This window comes from Gallus gallus, chromosome 4 (assembly GCF_016699485.2).
Source record: "Gallus gallus isolate bGalGal1 chromosome 4, bGalGal1.mat.broiler.GRCg7b, whole genome shotgun sequence".
Lineage (NCBI taxonomy): Eukaryota > Metazoa > Chordata > Aves > Galliformes > Phasianidae > Gallus > Gallus gallus.
The window spans coordinates 47,260,282-47,278,116 of record NC_052535.1 but is presented as its reverse complement, the minus strand read 5'-3'; the positions used below and the strand labels follow the sequence as shown (position 1 = coordinate 47,278,116).

Here is a 17,835-nt window from a genome sequence, read left to right as displayed (position 1 = left end):
TTAATTCAAATGTAAATGACACTCTGAATATAGTTATATCATCCAAAGGAGATAGTACTGAAATCTGTAGAAGGTAAATCATAGATCTGAATTATGTACAGAAAACCATGGATTAAAATTCAGGCAAAGCTTATGATAATAATATCTGAATAATCCTAAATATCCCTCTTCAAACTTTGCAGAAATGTCCTCTTTCACTTTCAATATGATTGGGGCAAATTTAAATAGAAATAAAAAGAAATGATTGAATAAAGTTAAAATAGGATTTAATTACCACGAAAGAAGTCTATAGCTGTCCTGTAGAAGAACAATTTACTATTTCTTCAAAACACACACCAATATGTCTGTCTGCCAACTCTCTTAGCACAGAGTATATATAAAATTGTGTATTAAGGAGAAATACCTGAGGGTTTGCTTCTGACAGGTGCTGAGTGCCTGACAGAAGAAGCTCAGAAGCTGTCAGGATCCTGCTCAAAATATATGATTTTCACAGAGCAGAATGACTGTGAAAGAACATTTCTAATCTCAAATAAATACTAGTTTTCCAACTGCACTTTCTAATCTGAAATGAACTGAAATAACAGAATTTAGGCTTAAAAGATGACTTCCTCTATTTTAATTTGAATTCATACCCAGTAATATGCTTAACGTTAAGGTACATTTATTTGTGTTTGTTTTTATTTCCAGTTTCCCATCACTAAAACTGGAGAAACTGAAAAATTCTCATGAAATGCTAATTCATCTGCACTTTGGCCCAGACTCATGATTCAAATGAGATGCAATGGGAATATTTCTTTTAACATCAGGCTGGTTAAGACTAAGTCTCTACCTAACTGGGTACGATGTCTCTCCAACTTTGGCTATAGCCCTGGTTAAAATGCTCTCAAATGCCAGTGAGTACTGCTGAAAGATTTTTCCAGCTATGAAATCCAAGTTATTATTACTCCTTAATGCTTATGAAAATCCGTGAATTAATGATGTCTCTAAGTTTGTGCTTCAGGATTTTTAGTTTATTTGGGCCTCTACTTTGCAATGACTGAAACATAATTATTTTTAAATTGCCTTTGCAGCCATTTTATGTGTTACCAAGTCAGTTCTTGAATCCAAAATATTTTAGTGTGTGCATGCATGTTTGTCTGCCGGACTACTATTTACAGACTGTAGAAAATAAACCTTGGATTGCTTTGACAGATTACATCATACAATTTATGCAGAGGCAAGTATTTAAGCATATTTTTTTCCCTCAGATTTTGTTTGTTAGGCAATCTTGAACTTGCAATGTGTCAGACGAGGTAAAAAATTCACACAGCTTAACACATCCTGTTTAAATTTCTGTGCTTAATTTTATGCAGATTAGCATGTAAACACAGCTAAGTATAATAAGACAGAGCACTGCTGAAGACTAACTAAGGTTTTGCGTACAAGAGAAAATTAATTGGCACTTGAATAACTGTGGGGGAGCCATACTCAAGCAACTCCCTGTATATATGATTCTGAAATAAAAGTGATTTTATTCTGGAGTGATTATTCCCCCTTGGAAGTAGAGTAATTATTCTGGAATAAAATTGCTTTTATTCTGGAACTGAATGTCTGCACCAGGGAGTTATTCCAGAACAGTTAAATTATACCAAAACAACTATAACGGAAGTTATTGTGGAATGGCTGTACTGGTTAATTTCCCCCGTGTAGCACAGGCCAAAGGTTGAATTGCACCAGGATGTATTATACGTAATTATGTGATCGATTGCTGTAGAGTAAGAGGGGTTTTAAAAGAGAATGACTCCTATTTTAAGGCCATTTCTCATACTCCTCCTCCAAAATATAAAATCCTATATAATTAAATCCTGCAGCTTAGTAAGCTTTGATAAAAATTCTGAATGCATTCCAGAGTGGGACGTTAAATTACTGTAGCAAGTCCTGCCCAAATTAGAAATAACATCTGCAATTGGCATTACCTTGTTTACTGTCTCATACATGTGTCATCCATATCATGTTTACCTCCTCTACATTCACAGTGACAGCTGTCATAGTATTCAGGAAACAAAAACCTCTTGCATCTGTTCTTGTTAAACCATGGCTGTTTCAATAGGTTTCTCTGTGTGTCCTGTAACGTGTGAAAAAACAGGAAATATCATGTGAATTTGCCTTTCTAGTACAAGCCCCTCATTCTGTGCCTCACCTAGGTAATGAGAAAGAGGGGTGGAACAAAGATGAAACTTATATCACTTAAAAACAGGTACTTAGTGATAGTAGTAAAATGGAAGAAACTGAGAACCTGTAGATAACACAGATCTTATCTTGCTAGGTAGAAAACATAACAAGGATAAGCCTGTGGGATTTTGTCAAGCCTCTACCTAAGGCTTTTGTAGTCGTTTCAGTTGCAGGAGCTGAATACCAAGGTAAGGTCCAGAATTTGGACTTCATAAAAACTAAGGCTACTCCATACTACTAGGGCTGCATTCAGTATATTAAAACAAGAAGTACTCATTTGCATTCCAAGGGCTTACTCCAGTTTGCTGCGGTATACACCTGCACCAGTTGATCCTTTCTGGCTATCTGGTGTTAAGCCTTTGCTTTATCTGCGGGAACTCCCTTGCAGTGTGTTATTGTTTTATTGAAAACAAGTTCTTGGCTGCTATTTTTAGTGAGAATTAACAGTATGAAGGAATGAATCTCACTTGCAAGAGACAATGCACATCCATAAATTTGATGGATGTTTTATTCTGGAAATCACATTCTCATCTGCTCACAGGTGTTGTTCAAGTGATTGGATTAATCCTGTAAGACCAAGAACCTGGGACTTTCATGCTGGCTCCTTTAAAATTAAGCTAACAAAATCAAATTTAGTTATCACCAAGAGGGTGTATCATTTAGTTGCTGAGTTGGCCACTGCTTTTGCCCAATCAAGGGAAGACCTTCAGGGCTACAGGAACAAATCTGCAGTACAGTGGCACTCAGGTTGGGCAATCTGTTAGTCTGTTGTACCATTAGAAATAAGATGCGAAGTTTGCCTCATGGTCATCAAGAAATTTTTGAAAAGCTAAGGTCAAAGTCAAGTAAGATGTTGAAGAACCTAATTGTATTATGCACTGTATACTGAATGGGAATATCTTAGTGTTAAGCCTCATGGAAATGTTGCTCATCAAGAAGCTGTACAAGTCTGATCCATAGCACATGTCACATTTCACTTTAGTTTTTGTCCTCCTTATATTTGTCCCACCAACTGTGTGCGCAGAATATTGGGAGTCCATATTCCTTTCTCCATTTGTCCTCTCAGAAAGTCAGGCAAACTGTACATGGGCTTTCCCAGCATTGTTCTAGCATAACACTTATAAAAAATGAGAAGTATGCTACAAATTGGTCTATTATTTCTCAGGAATTTCCTTGGGATGTTGGTAGAAGATGACACCCACTAGAAGGCTGGGATGCATGAGAAGACTGTGTACAAAATACAGATGAGTGAGAAAAAATATATATTTCTAACTTATGTTTCCCCTTCTAATTTAATATCTGTTTGGCTTTTCCAGTAATCTAAGCTAAGGAATTCTTCACAGTAAGGAATTTTTAACAGTATATATATGCTCTGAACAGGAAATGAAATGGTATTTCACCATGGCTTTTTCCATTTTCAAGACATCAGTACAATTGTAATACTGAGTTTACAGTTTTAGTTTCACGTTAAGGCATTGGAAATTTAGTGTGGTTACACTAACTACAGCTTATTAATTGTCCTTACTGCATATGTCTACTACATCCAGGTTGTCAGGCAGTGACAAGAAGCCAAACCAGTGTAGTCATATATTAACTGATCATCAGATTAAAAAAGAATAGAGTAACAGGTAATACAAATTATCTGAAGTAAGTTGCTTCCAGCTCATGACCTTCCTGGCTGGCCTTCCCATTACTGGAGAAAGAAGACTCCTGTAATTTCTGCTATGCCTTTTCAACCTTCAGTCCTCATTTTTTTTCTATTGCAATTTTTGCTTTTAAATTACAATATTGTTAACACTGAACAAATACAACTTTATGAAATATTTAAATATTGAACTAATTTTAATTAAATAGTAGATATGTTGCTTACTCTTAAATGACCTCGTCGTGAAGGAACTCAAGTGAATCTATTTTCTATTTCATTTTTAATATCCCTCCTGAGATACTTCAAGTTTGGGACACCTTGCCCCTTTTTTTGCCACAGGGTCATTTATGTGTCATTGAGAAGAGACACAGCAGATTTCATAAATTCAAAGTCTTCAAGGTTACAGGGTATCTGCTATAATCTTTTGGTACAGTCTTCAGCAGTAAACAGGCCATAGCCTTAATACTTCTTTTTCTTGGACTACACTTTTGCAGTGACCAAGCAACAGCCATGAAAGCAAAAACAAAATGCTACACGCTGAGTATTTTTCTCCAACTGACTCGATTACCTCTTTACCCATAAGCCGCAAGTCTGAGGGTATTTTCTTTCTGCCCTTTAATAGTTTCTCTGTTAGCAAAAACAGATTTAAAGACAGCACTCTTTTCAGGACAGATTTTGATGGATACTAGCACATTAAATGTCAAACAGAAGAGAAATTTTCTTGTTGGGGTCATTTTCTATTGTACTGTAGTGTGCAATGTGACTGCTTATCTCAGGTTGCAGAGGTTATTTGCTGCAGGGAAGGCTGAGAATGTCATTAGTGCACTGTGCCCTGAGATAACCTGCAGCATATCATTAAACCATCTAATGACTGTATGGCCCATTGACCTCCATCACTCATTTGCTAACAATGTTTATTATTTACAGGCACTAGGGAAATTACTTTTGAGTTATTACTCACCCTTCTCCTGCTGCTGCCACCACAATATTTGGTGATACCCAACAGGATAATTTAAAAAGCCAGTTAATTGACTTTAATAATATGATCTGGTGTGCACACAAATTAAGTCTGTGGGTGTGTTTACACAGTCCCCCTGAAATCTGCCCCTCTTCTCCCAAATATTCTGGCAAATCATTCTTGTCACTGAAATAATATTTTCATATAGCAGTGTCTTGCCATCCAGCTCTGGGTTCCACTGGATGCACTTTTCTTTTAAAAGCATGCAACAATCTCGAATGAAAATGAATCCAGAGATGGAAGAAGCTGAATAAAAAAATAATTGACATTTGCGATGAATGTCACTTTACCCAAAATTTTTAAAGTAGAGCAACTGGAATTCTTAAATTACTATCTTTTATCTGCTGTTGTGAAGTATTTGCTACTACTCTTACTAAAATACTGTTGCCAGTAAACTGGTTATTTTCAAAGGCACTTAAGGCTATTAGGCGGTTAAACCTCACTAGAACTGAAAGGTATGTAGCTTCAGATTTTGTCTATTTGTTTTTTTATGGTGCAGGGGGGTGAAGAGAGTGAAGATAAAATGTTTTTTTTTTTTTTTTAAACTGTTTTGTAGTTAAAATGTAACAGACAAAATTCATGGTGTTTTCAGTAAGTAAATAGTAAGTTTTCCTTGTGGTTGCAGGTTTATTCAGCTGACTAAATTCATCTGCTCTTTATCCTAAATATGAGCAATTGAACTTTTCTTGGAGGTAAAGTGGGGCTAAAGATGAATGTGAAATACATATGAAGTAGTATTCTAATCACGTGCCTGCACAAAACCTCGCAGAAAGGGGTATAGCTTTCACTGCCTTCAGTGAATTATGACAGTACAGAACAAGGCGTTGTGTACTGCTAGAATTAATTAGCATCGCTGGCTCCATTTGAGGGTGACCAGATGTCCACAGCCAAAGCAGGATGCCTATCACTGTCTGCCAGGATTTCAGAAGTGATAGGACAACAATGTACAAATAAAACTAAATTATGCTGGTACTGCAAGAAGTGCTTCAGCTTTTGGATTTTCCTGTGCAAAAGGAGAAAACGACATAAGCAAGGGCACTATTACGGCTTTTGTAGTGTTTGTCCTTGAAAGAGTTTAATTCAATTGCTAGAGCTACGTCTGTTTTCCTTTTTGAAGCAACAATAAGTATGCTGGGTTCTTGAAAGTCCCATGCACTATCACTTCATCACTTCAATTTACCATCTGTAAACCGAAGTTAATAAATAACAATATTGTAAAGGTAACAGTGTGAAATACACTGGATTGTGTGTCTGGGATACAGATTCAGCAGCAGTAAATAATCGGGTCAGCTAAGGACATTCTGGGCATCAGTTCAAATCAGTCTATAGAGCCCCACAGTTTAAGGATGGCATTAACAAGACATGGTATTAAGAATCCAAATAGATTTTCACAAAGCTGAATAAAGTTACAACCAAACAGAAGGTCCGGTGTTGCAGTCTAATAATATGAAGTTGATCATAATCTAGAATATACCAACAGCCGGGAAAAGCTTAGCATGACGATGCCCAAATGAATTACCACAGCTTAATGACATATCGTGCATCAGCTGACCTACAGGAACTGGCTACAGCAGCATCCTTTGCCACCAGCAAATGCTATTTAAAATACATTAATCTAAACAACAGTGAAATTGCTAAGCTTCAGTAACTTATCTCTATGCTGTGACCGAGCCCTTAAAATTTTCAATGGGTTTCATTTAAGTCAATGTGGATTTAGTCACTGACTTCAAAACTCCTGACCCCCAATTCAGTGGGGACACTTCTACATATCTTCATCACATTTCAGAGTGAAGACTTACACATCCATGTCTCCAAACTCTTGAGAAGACGCTGAAATCCAAACACAAATCTCGTTGTTTTCTTTCAGGATGGTCAGTCACTTAACAAAAATGCTTTCCACAGTTCTCCATATTTTGCTGTTGATCTTCAAGTATTAAGTTCCTCTGAATTAGGTTTGCAGTGAAACTGTCACCTTGTCTATCAAGAAAGTAAAGCTGCTGTTCTTTAGGTCAGCAAATATTCCGATAATCAGTCCAGCTCATTTGTGACTACAACTCTGAGAAGAGTACCTACACACTGCATCAACTTCTCTAAGTAATATCAGATCTTTCAGCGCTTGCAAGATTACTATGAAGACACCAAGTTTCACAGATACCGTATTCCTGACAAGTCGTTTCAGTGGTTAACTGTCCTCCCTGCATGAATAAAAGGTTCCTTTCAATCTGAGATAGTCTTGCTTCACTCATCAGCCATAGGAGTTTATTATGACTCCTACATGGGAGTAGGCCTACAGCACCAGAATATTCCTGTAAACAGCTGTTGTTGAAGCATCTTAAAAATCAATTGGAAAAGAAGCTGTAAGGAGCATTGGTCTTCGGGGAAGAAGGGACAGACATACTTCTGTTGCAAGTGGACCTGACTTAGCTAGTTTACAAGGTAGGAGGTGAACCTTGAGAAAGAGAGCTTGTATGACGCAAAAAAAGAAACCATATCAAAACAAACAATTCTAGATACCTCCAGAAGTCCCCACCTATCTTCAAAGGCTGGACAGGCATGGTGAAGAATATGGGTTGGGGAAATGCAACCGGACACTTTGTATCTTATACCATCACATTTTAGAGCAATTATGTATACAGTCACTGGTGTGGGCTCTGTATCTGTTTGCTATTAATAATCAGATGTACTCAGCTTAGGTCAATTCACAAATCTGAAGAGCCTGCATGATTTGTGAGATGAGAAAACATTACTAGATAATCTGGAAGCAATTGCCCTAGAGCTGTGGGACAGTGCCATGATATAATCCTATATCTGCTAGGAAATTATGAGGTGGAGAGATCATAAAGAATGTGGAAGGGAAAGATGGCGTTGTATCAGATAAAAGGAATGCATGGAACTGGCTTCCTGGATTCAAATATATCAGCCTGGAAAGATTTCAGCTAGGGAAAGCCCACTCAAAGCTGTACGATAGATACTTCTTGTTTTATAATTATTCATTCTTATTTTATAAATACTTGCACACTGTGACAAAGTTACCTCTTGCCCTTCTCTCAGTTAAACCAAGGAGGCTAAGAAGTGTAATGTTGACCAGCCAAGAGCCCAGCAGGTGAAGCAAAACCTAGACAAAACAATATGAGAACAACTGAGCACCTTTTAACTGGGATTCTTTCTCTTTTGGATGCTAGCCCCTTTGGATCCCATCATTAAAGGCACAAAAGTTTGCTTTTCAATTGTGCTAACATGTAATACATGTTGTAGTGCTGATGTTAACTATGCTGGTTACTGCACTTCTCTTTCTGGTATCCTTCAGTACTTTACTGCTTCCTTGGCAGTCTGCAGAGGTGATAATTGTGTGTGGAGTGGGTTTTCTGAAGGTTTTATTTTTAAAAACTTAGTAGCTATTGTGTATTACTGTCACAGCTTTTATTATGTTCCAGTGATGGTTTGACAATTTTTATTTTCAAATTGACAGTTCTGATAATGATGTACCACTCAGGAAATCTGTAAATCTTCTGGTGGATAAATCCTCCGTATATTTTTGTTTAATGTATTTGGCAGCATTATAATGGATTTAAAATTACATTTATTGTGCGTGTTACTGTGTGACAAGGGATGGATTTCAATCATTCATTTCCCAGGAAACACAGCATTATTACTTGATGCAGAAATACTGCTTTTACATATAGGCTACTTATCACAATTTATACTTGCCCTCTGACAGTGATTCACATAAACCTCACGTACTCTAAGGACAAAAGAGAAAGCTTAGCAAGCACTGAGCATTATCAGGCTCTTATGTGGCAAGGGAAAATGTATGGATTATTAGTACATAAGAACTACTAGTCCTCTTTTGTGCTGCACCACCATAACATTGCCAGGTCTAAGAGCATCTCCCAGCTCTGCCTCACATGGACCCTTCCTTGTCTGACCATGTGTGCTGTTTGTATGCATCTGATGCAGCAAGGGAGTAGAGAATGCAGAATAGCAGGGTGGGACACCCATCTTCTCTCTGCTCTCGTAGATGTTGATGCAAGACGTGTTACGAGTCCTGATAATTCAGATTCATTATTCAAAACTGGTTTTGCACATTTTAACAAGCAAGCCAAATTCATAGGCTTATACCATGGGAAGGGCATCAATATCATTGCCAGCATCAGAATTATTCAAGAACCCTTTCCACCAAATGCCCATTCAGATCACTTACAAATTGTTTTCCATCTTAATGTAACAACTTTCAATGTACTGGAGGACTTCTATGAGATACCTTCTGTGAGAGGGCTTTGAATACATGGTGGGTCCAGGGACTGTAGCCCACAGGACTTTTGATTAGGGTACATATGTTCAGTATGAATCACCAATAAGTTCCAGTTTTGTGTCATTACAACAGATCTACTTCAACCCACACTTACCTATTTCTGGCTGAGCTCCTCCTAACAGCAGCTTAATGCTCTTCTAGGCTCCCATCATACTGCAGTGTCTCAAGGAGACTTACATCCTTAAACAGGCGCTCTTATGAAAGGAACACCTTTAACTTTGTTACTACAATGTATGCATTCGCTCCACATAGCTTGCTTATAAGTTATGTCTATCAGACTGCTAGCTTACCAGTTGATTAGCCAGCATAGGCTAGTCAACAGGCCTTCACTCTCTTCCCTATCTTCTCTCTCCTCATTCACTGCACCTCAGACTGCTTATAACCACAGATCCTATTAATATGTAGTGGCACATGCTAAGCAGAGGGCACAGCTTCCTCTCTCCTTTCTACCTGTGGGCCCCCCATGGCTCCTGTCAGCCTGAAGCCACCATATTTACCCCAGATTATTGCAATTTTTGTTCCCTAGAAAAGTGAATGAAGCATATTAATTCCCAAGTGTTTCAAGAAAGGGAATGGGAAATGGCAACACTTCAACTCAATCAGAAGATTTTATTCTGGCTTTGATGTTTTTCCCCTGTGATTTAGACCTGTCTTTCCTCAGTACTCCTTTATTTAGTATGTGGGTGAGAGGGCAAGAACACAGAGAAAATTGATTTTCCCCTTCTTTCTTCTTTTATTCCCTCTGGTGAATCTTTCAGAAGAGTTTTTGTTTAGCTTCTTTTTTTTTTTTTTTTTCTTTTCTTTTCTTTTTTTTCCCCTTCTTTTCATATCCCCCCCTCATAAAATGAGCAAACAGCAAGAAAATCCCTTCCTTTCACTTTCTAGTTTGAGAAAGTCAGACACTGGTCTCTCTTTACTCTTGTGAGATAAAGTGTTGTTACTTCATAACAGTGACTTTTTCTCTATAACAGTGTTATCTGAGGTAGGTTTTACACCACCATAATTAGAATGGAATCATTTTCTGTCCTACCTGCAGTAGCTATGACTGTTAAATTTCTGTACAGCAAGCCATCCTAATGTTATATGTGAACTGTGGTTTTACAGAATCCCTTGAGATAGCTGCCCTTGTTCATTAATTAAAAAGCATTTCCAGGTTGCCTAACTAAACATACACAGGGTGTTTAATGCAATCTAATCTGGCTAGAACATCCCATCACCAGTGAGGTCAGGAAGCTATGCAGTCTGAAAGTTCCTTACAAACACTGAACCATGGACCATACTGAATGTGAATTCATGTGATTAATTTGAAAGCAGCAGTGAAATCTCAGTTGATAATGCTGCAAATCTGCTGCCTTTCTGGGATGCTGATAGGATTGCCTTGGTGTTCCCAGTTTCCTGCGTTCTTCCTTTTTCAGGATTTTCTCTACTATGTTTTCTTAGTCTGGTGAGGATAACTTATTAAAGAACTGCTCATGTGAGGAGGAGATTATACAAATTCTTATCCTCCTTTTTCCAGGGACTAGGGTTCATTATGAACTCTTGTTACAATGGTTGGTCTCTTTTTTTTTTTTTTTTTTTTTTGTCTAAAACTCATTTGCTCTTTTTCCAAATAAAAAATGTTTGTATTTCACTGCAGAATTCACACTATCAATGAAAATTTCCCAGATAGAAGTTAACAGAAGATATATTACAAACTAAATCAAAACTTAAATAGAAGCACTGTACACAGCAAGATTTCCTAATACAATTTGCTACACTACAACCACCATTAAATCATTCAAGAAGCTATGGAAACTTTTAAATAATGTTAACTTTGATGTTATTCATTGGGACTTTAAAGTGAGTAATTAGCATTTTTTTCTCCCTTGACATGATGACTGCTATTCCTTCATCTTTCCAGAGAATCTTCCCTTAGAAACACAACTAAATATCATGAAAAATTAATAAGAAAATAAATGTGGGTGGGTAATATCAACTACACCAAGTGTTGTGGCATAATTCCTCTCTTATCAGTGACTGCTTGCATAAGCTGGCAAGTCACATTTAGGAAAGTCATAATCATATGATCTGTTCTAATGAACACAAAGCTTTGATTTTCTACTGCATGCTACCCATGAATTCCCTTCACCCTCCATTCTGCTAAGGCTGTGAGTACTTGTTCTCTTCAAGAGTATAGGATGAGAGTTGAAGAGGTTAGCAAGTCTTGCTAGCAGCCAACCATTTCATTTCCAGATGTTACTGTCTTTCCTGATTTCCTAAGGGAATAATCTATGTGAGTGCCCCCTCATCCACTTCAAGCAAAATTGATAGGGTTTATTCATCACTGGCACTGAAATCATTGAAGAAACACTTAGCTAAGGATGTTCCCGCTCTGTCATCAGAATGGCAAATGGGGACTTCCAGAGGGGAGCAGAGATAAACAGCTGGGGAATTTAAATCTTTCCACTGGTATGGATGGAGATGTTTATCCCTACCAGCACTCTACATGTGTTAAAATCCATCTTACTTCCCAAGAAAAGCTTTTGCATTTGTATCCCCAAATAGCTGTAGTCTCAAAATTGAAGATGATTATCTAATGAGATCAGAAGAAAACAATTTCACCCAAGCGTATAACCTTCAATTCAGTCTCCCACTAGTGATTTTTTAAGGTGTCTTTCTGATGACTCAAGGCAATCTCTAAATTATACATTACTAAAAGACTAGAAATTACTACAGAAAACAGACTTTCTTGTACAGGTATAGACTGAAAAAAATATTTCCAATAACTTTTCTAAGTTTCAGAATTATTCTTTGATTACTCCCTTGTCTCTCAGGTATGTTCAAACTGTTGCCTGCAGGTGGCAAGCAGCTCGGCCCAGCTTGCAGTGCAGCTGCTCATCATGGCAGCACCTCTGACCAGCCCAACCCCAGGCGCATACCATCAGTTTGCAATCGGCACTCTCTGGGCTAAAACCGGGATATGAAGAGGGCACAGTGCCGTGCTAACTCATGTTATGGTAAATAATTGTACGTATTTTAATACATTGGCTAAATACAGTCCTGTGAACTGCAAAAAAATATGCAACCATGCAGAAAAAATTATAAATTTTTTAGTTGTGACTCCATTTTCAGTTGACACAAATATTTTACTTGTGGATTTTTAAATGGAATGTATAGAGTTGCAATCAGATATTTGATCATGCCTCTTTACCAGATTTTTATAAGCCCCACATTACCAGAAAGAAATATCCCTCACTGCACACAGTCACACCTTATTCATGTAATTGCTTTTGACAGTGTGGATACTTGTGAGTAATTATTTAAAGGGTGGAGTATAGGAAGAATAAAATTTCATCAAAAATCTCTGATGAACACTTTGAGAGCTCAATAAGAATTGCAGCCACTGCCATCAAATCAGCCTGATTCGTTCATTTCACAAAAACAGGGTCAAATATCCCACTAGTTTTATGTTTTTGTTGCTCTATTTTTATGTTTTAATTAAAAAACATTAATTATTATTAATTATTATTACATACAGATTTTATGAAAAATGCTCTGAAAGTAATGCTTCCTATTTTTAGATGTTTGTCTGTAATGTCAGAGGTGGATGTTGGTACGGCAGTAGAGGTTGAACCCGCTTTACCAATGTTCCATTCCATTTTGTTGCCATGTGACTGATGGTAGCAGAGGGGCAGTCTGACAGAATGGCATCTGACATCAGAGTGTAAATGAAGCAAAGATGTATCACTGAATTCCTCCACGTGGAAAAAATGGCACCCACTGACATTCATCAATGCTTGCTGAATGTATAAACCTGAGGATGTGAGCACAGTGAAGAGTGAGTGGTATGTTTCAGGAGTGGTGACAGTGGGTCACCTTCGCTGGTACAAAGTGTTACGAACACATCATGCAGGCTCTTGTCCATTGCTGCAAAAATGCACAGTTAATAGTGGTGACTGTCAAAAAAGAATGTTTTGTAGCTGTGAATTTGTTCTATTAAATAGCGTTATTGTGCTCATTGTATTGGTTGTAGTTTCCATGGAAATAATTAGGAAGCATTACTTTTGGAGCAACGTTCATAGATGTGGCTCTAGACAATTCCTCTTCATTCAATGCAGCCAAAGCAAGCCAAAAGGTGGACACCCATGCTCTATAATATGAAAGCTGTATGACAGCCCTACAGTTGTAACTATTTGGTGCCTTAAAGAGGCTCTTCTTATCTGTACGGAGACCTACATTCTTCTTGCGTAACACTATTAGTATAAAATGCTAGGCATCTTATCTAAATTATCTTTTATAGATTCTCCTTATGGTCTGTTGACAAAAAAAAAAAAAATCAAACAAAAAAACTCCATTGTACATCAGTAGCTAGAATTACCTCTGTGATTTTCAGAATTCCTTCACCAAGTGTACAAGAGAATGCCTAGTTGAGACAAAACACTTGTTTTCAGTGTTTTCAGATGATGAAACTTAGAAGAGATGAATCCTACTCTAAAGTAACATAAATAGCATTAAGAATCTTCCAAAGTACTTTTTAGCTGTTATTTTTAAATGGTATTATCTACTTCTGTGAAGTAAACAGAGCAATTTATTGACAGTGTTTTATAAAAATCTGGATTTATAAGAAAAGAGCCTTCAGTCATATTATGTATTATTCTAAACTTAGTGAGGTCTTTGAAAAAGCTCTTGGTTGTCTTTAAAACTCTCTTCTTCACTTTTATTTAAAATAGTTGCAAAAAGCATGCTCACTGTAATCTGGACAAAGATAGTCCAGGCCAATTCTATGCTCTATTTCCAAGCAGCTCGATCCATTGAGGTCATTGATTTTAGTTTTTGATTTTTGGCCTTCAATAAAAGCAGCAGTTCATTTTGTAGCTTCAGGCCATTATTTGGTACCGGGCATAAGTGTTATTTACCCATTCCATGGATAGAAACCCAGCTAAAAGAAGCAGCCAAGTATTTTAGTCCAATTTTTCATGGTCTTCATGGAAATGAAAGACAGGAACAAAATCCGCTTATTAAAACTGGCCCATCTCCATTCAATTCAAATGGGTCACAGTTCATTTCCTAAGTTCCTAAAAAGATATATTTCTGCTAGCAAGGATTCCAGAACTTATTTAAATGAGCAAGGGTAAGACTTATCTGCACTGATGAATTGTGGATGGACACCTGTTTATATTGTACTTTTAGAATATTTCTCTTTAAAAATATTCATAAATATGTTAAAATTGAAGACTTACAGATTCATCCTCTTCTTGGACTTCAACAGCATTTTCAACATGACTAATCCATTTTAATTCAGTTCTGCATTACTTAGTGAAAGACATCCAATGAGAACATTCAATGACAAAACATAAAATAAGGTAAAAATAAAAAACTCACTCTTCCTCCTCTAAAATCAGCCATATGAGAAATGGATTAATTAATTAAAAAAAAAGAAAAAAACAATCTGTGACACAGTAAAACATTCAAAATAAAATTCCTAAATATATCCAAGCTGAATCAAGATTCTACTCCAGAGGAGTAGAAATACTTCTCTGGGATGGGTTTCAAAATGCTATTATAAATGTCAACCAGGGAGTCTGTACATTTTAATATCTGAACATTTAACACTCTCTCTCCCTTCCTCTCTCTTTACTGTTTTTTATCACTATAAAAATCATTTTAATTATTATTATTTTTTACTCTCCAAAGCTATTAAGTAAGTTCTTTGAGTCTCTTAACACATCACTCTAATAATTATGTTGAAAAACTAATGGCTTATGCTTGCTATCCAACAGACCCCTTGCAACCACTAGCAGCTGTGTGTTCAGGAAGGAACTCCGCTTCCTTACACTGTTTTTTTCTATAGACCCTTCGCAGCTGAATTTCTTGTATAACTTTAGCCTTTCCATAAAACGAGTATTTCCCATTTTGATGTAAGCTATTTGGTCTTTTTCTTCCATAGACAAAATAAATATTCAGAGGACCAATTCAAAGCTCCTATGCTTGAAAACCACACCCTTACAAGCTTCTGAAAACATTCTTGTTCATCACTAAAAGAAACAGGCAATGAGGCAATCCAAAGGTGCAGTGATATTAGGAACTTCAGGAAAATGTGTCTACACTCGAAATGTGAAGGATTAAAGAAGTCATAAACAGGAAGTCCATGTTGCTAAGGAATTGAAGATGATTTCATACATTCATTCTGTATCAGAATTAAAGTGAGACCTCTCAATTTTTTTTTTTTTTTGGTCAAGAAACTCCAGTAAATCAGACCTGCTTACTTCCTTCTCCTTGAGGATTGGATTATTAGATCAGCTCTTCAGTGTTTCTTTTGGTGTCTGTTTTTGCTTCTCAGTGCTATCCTCCAGGTAAAATACTTTTTGGGGAATTTTTTTGATAGAAGAAATTTTTGCTGATGTTTGTTGTTTTTTTTATTATTTTGTATATACAACTAATACTAGTTTTGACATGCCATGGAGGTAGGCAGCCTGCTCTTAAGACGCCAACACATTTCATGTGTTTTCATATGCAAATACCAACAAAACTAAACCAATATATAAAAGAGTGTAATAGCAAGTGCCTTGAATATCCACTGAAGAGGAAAGATTTACTGCTGAATAAATGTGTTGTCTGCCTGCACCTAGTTTCAATTTTCAGCTGTTCTTCAGGCTATTAAATTATCAACAGGTGTTCACTAATGAGAAGAGTCAGCATTGATGCTACACAGTGCAATTCATTCTAACCCTGGGTCACCAACACACATTCAGAGGAAGGTATTGTGTCAACAAAGCTATGGAAAGCAACCTCCAATGTCACTTTCCTTCAAGACACTGCACTATTATGTTTCCTGTCTTGTCTTCTCCCAGAAGTCCCACGTTAATGGCAGCTCAGTGGCTTTGTGCAGGTATTAGCACCTAGCAAATACACTGGTAGAAAGCCATCAGGCAGGGACGGGGGATTTATCTTGGAGTTTATCTTAAAATATTAGAATACATACTTGTAGGCAGACTTCTTTGGAGCATTCAGTAAACATATTAGTATTAACTAAGCTCAAGCTAAGAAATACTACCTCATTTAAAGCAGGAAACTGAAGGTAGGTTTCCATGTCTACAGACAAGTTCCCACGCCATCTACATGCGAACAGGCATTTACATTCCTTTCATATTTAGCACTGAAAACTCTTCTAAATTCCTCACTACAAATAATCTCCAAATGTGGGCACATTTTGTGTAGTCAAAATAGCGTTGGTACACAAACATTAAAGAAAAAGGAACTGTCCAAATGTGCTTGTTACCAACAATATCCAAAATGCCAATCTCTTATGTGAGGATGTAAGAGTTCTCTCAACCAGTGAAATGTAAAAAGACAACTAGACTACAAAACAGACTCCCCCTGATGTTACATACTTGTGCTAGAATTTAGGTACTACTATGGCATCTAATAGTCTTTTCCTGCCTTATGAAATAAAATGATTTTTGAATAGGACACACTTAAAGGAAAAGATAGCATCATCTCATTACAATCATGGTTTAGTTGAAAATTAATTGGTGAAGACATTCCTTCATTATTAAAATCCAACAAATCAACATGAGAAACTAGTCTCAGATGTAACGTGTGTTTGGATATGCATGTAAAGAGAAGTGTATGATGCTTCAAAGAAAAGATCTTAAAGAAAAGCAACTGGGGGTTATGCCAATGCACACAGTACGGAAGAAGTGGTTGTATGAGCTGGATTGGCACAGCTTGTGATGCTGAATTAGATGATTGGTCCATGCAATGGTGTATTTTCCCTCATGGATATTCAGAGGGAAACAAAACTAATGACTAAGTAATTAGCTCTATGAGGGCTGCTCTGAAAGTAATGTCTCCTATTTAATTATGCTGAGCCACAACATCAGAGGCAGATGTTGGTGGTATGGTAGTAGAGGCTGAACCTTCCTGACAGTATTCCATTACATGTTGTCGCCATGTGACACGACAGTAAAGGGGCAGTCGCTTCCTGAACATTTATGGAAACTAACCAGTGGATATGAGCACAGTGAGGTGGTGAGTTCTGCATTTCAGCCATGTTCTGGACAGTCACGCAGATCTTTACAAGCATAGCATGCCGGCTCTTGGTCATCAATGGTAAAAATGCACAACTAATGGTGGTGAATATGTTAAAAAAGTGTTTTGCTGTATCTGAGAATTTGATCTATCAAATAGTGTTACTGTGTTCTTTGTTTCAGTTGTAGTTTCCTTAGAAATAAATGAGAGGCATTACTTTCAGAGTGACATATATATTCCTTCTGAAACACTTTGTTGTTGATTAAGTATATAACTGAACAGTTTCATCATCTATATATTAACTGTAATGCTTATAAGTTCCTTTTTATAACACCTTGTGGCAGTGAATTTCACAATGGAATGATGCATAGTGGAAATATTTTCCCTGAAATCAGCTTTCAATTTGCCATGTTTAGACTTCAATTTCTGCTTGTGAAGAAGAGTCACTTCACTCTACACATTTTTGGTACTGTGGGTACCTTTATCGTGGCATATCTTGCATTTTTATTTTTGAAAATTAACAGCAAAATTTTTTGTCTGTCCTTAAAGAGACATAGCTTTACACTTAGTTAACTCCCAGGGTCAGTTTCTGACAATTTCTGTCTTTGGTATGGACTTTATTGTGGTATCTTTGATAAA

The 17,835-nt window shown here is 36.9% G+C and overlaps 1 long non-coding RNA gene across 4 annotated transcripts in view; it reads right to left on the bottom strand.

Moving 5' to 3' along the window:
* Positions 1-2,098, bottom strand: part of LOC121110599 — a 120,159-nt gene extending 118,061 nt beyond the window's left edge. For all 4 annotated transcript variants that reach the window (XR_006939084.1, XR_005859276.1, XR_005859277.1 and 1 more), the window contains exon 1: positions 1,956-2,098. This is a non-coding gene — a long non-coding RNA (uncharacterized LOC121110599). The remainder of the gene's footprint in view (positions 1-1,955) is intronic.
* Between the last annotated feature and the right edge of the window lie 15,737 nt (positions 2,099-17,835).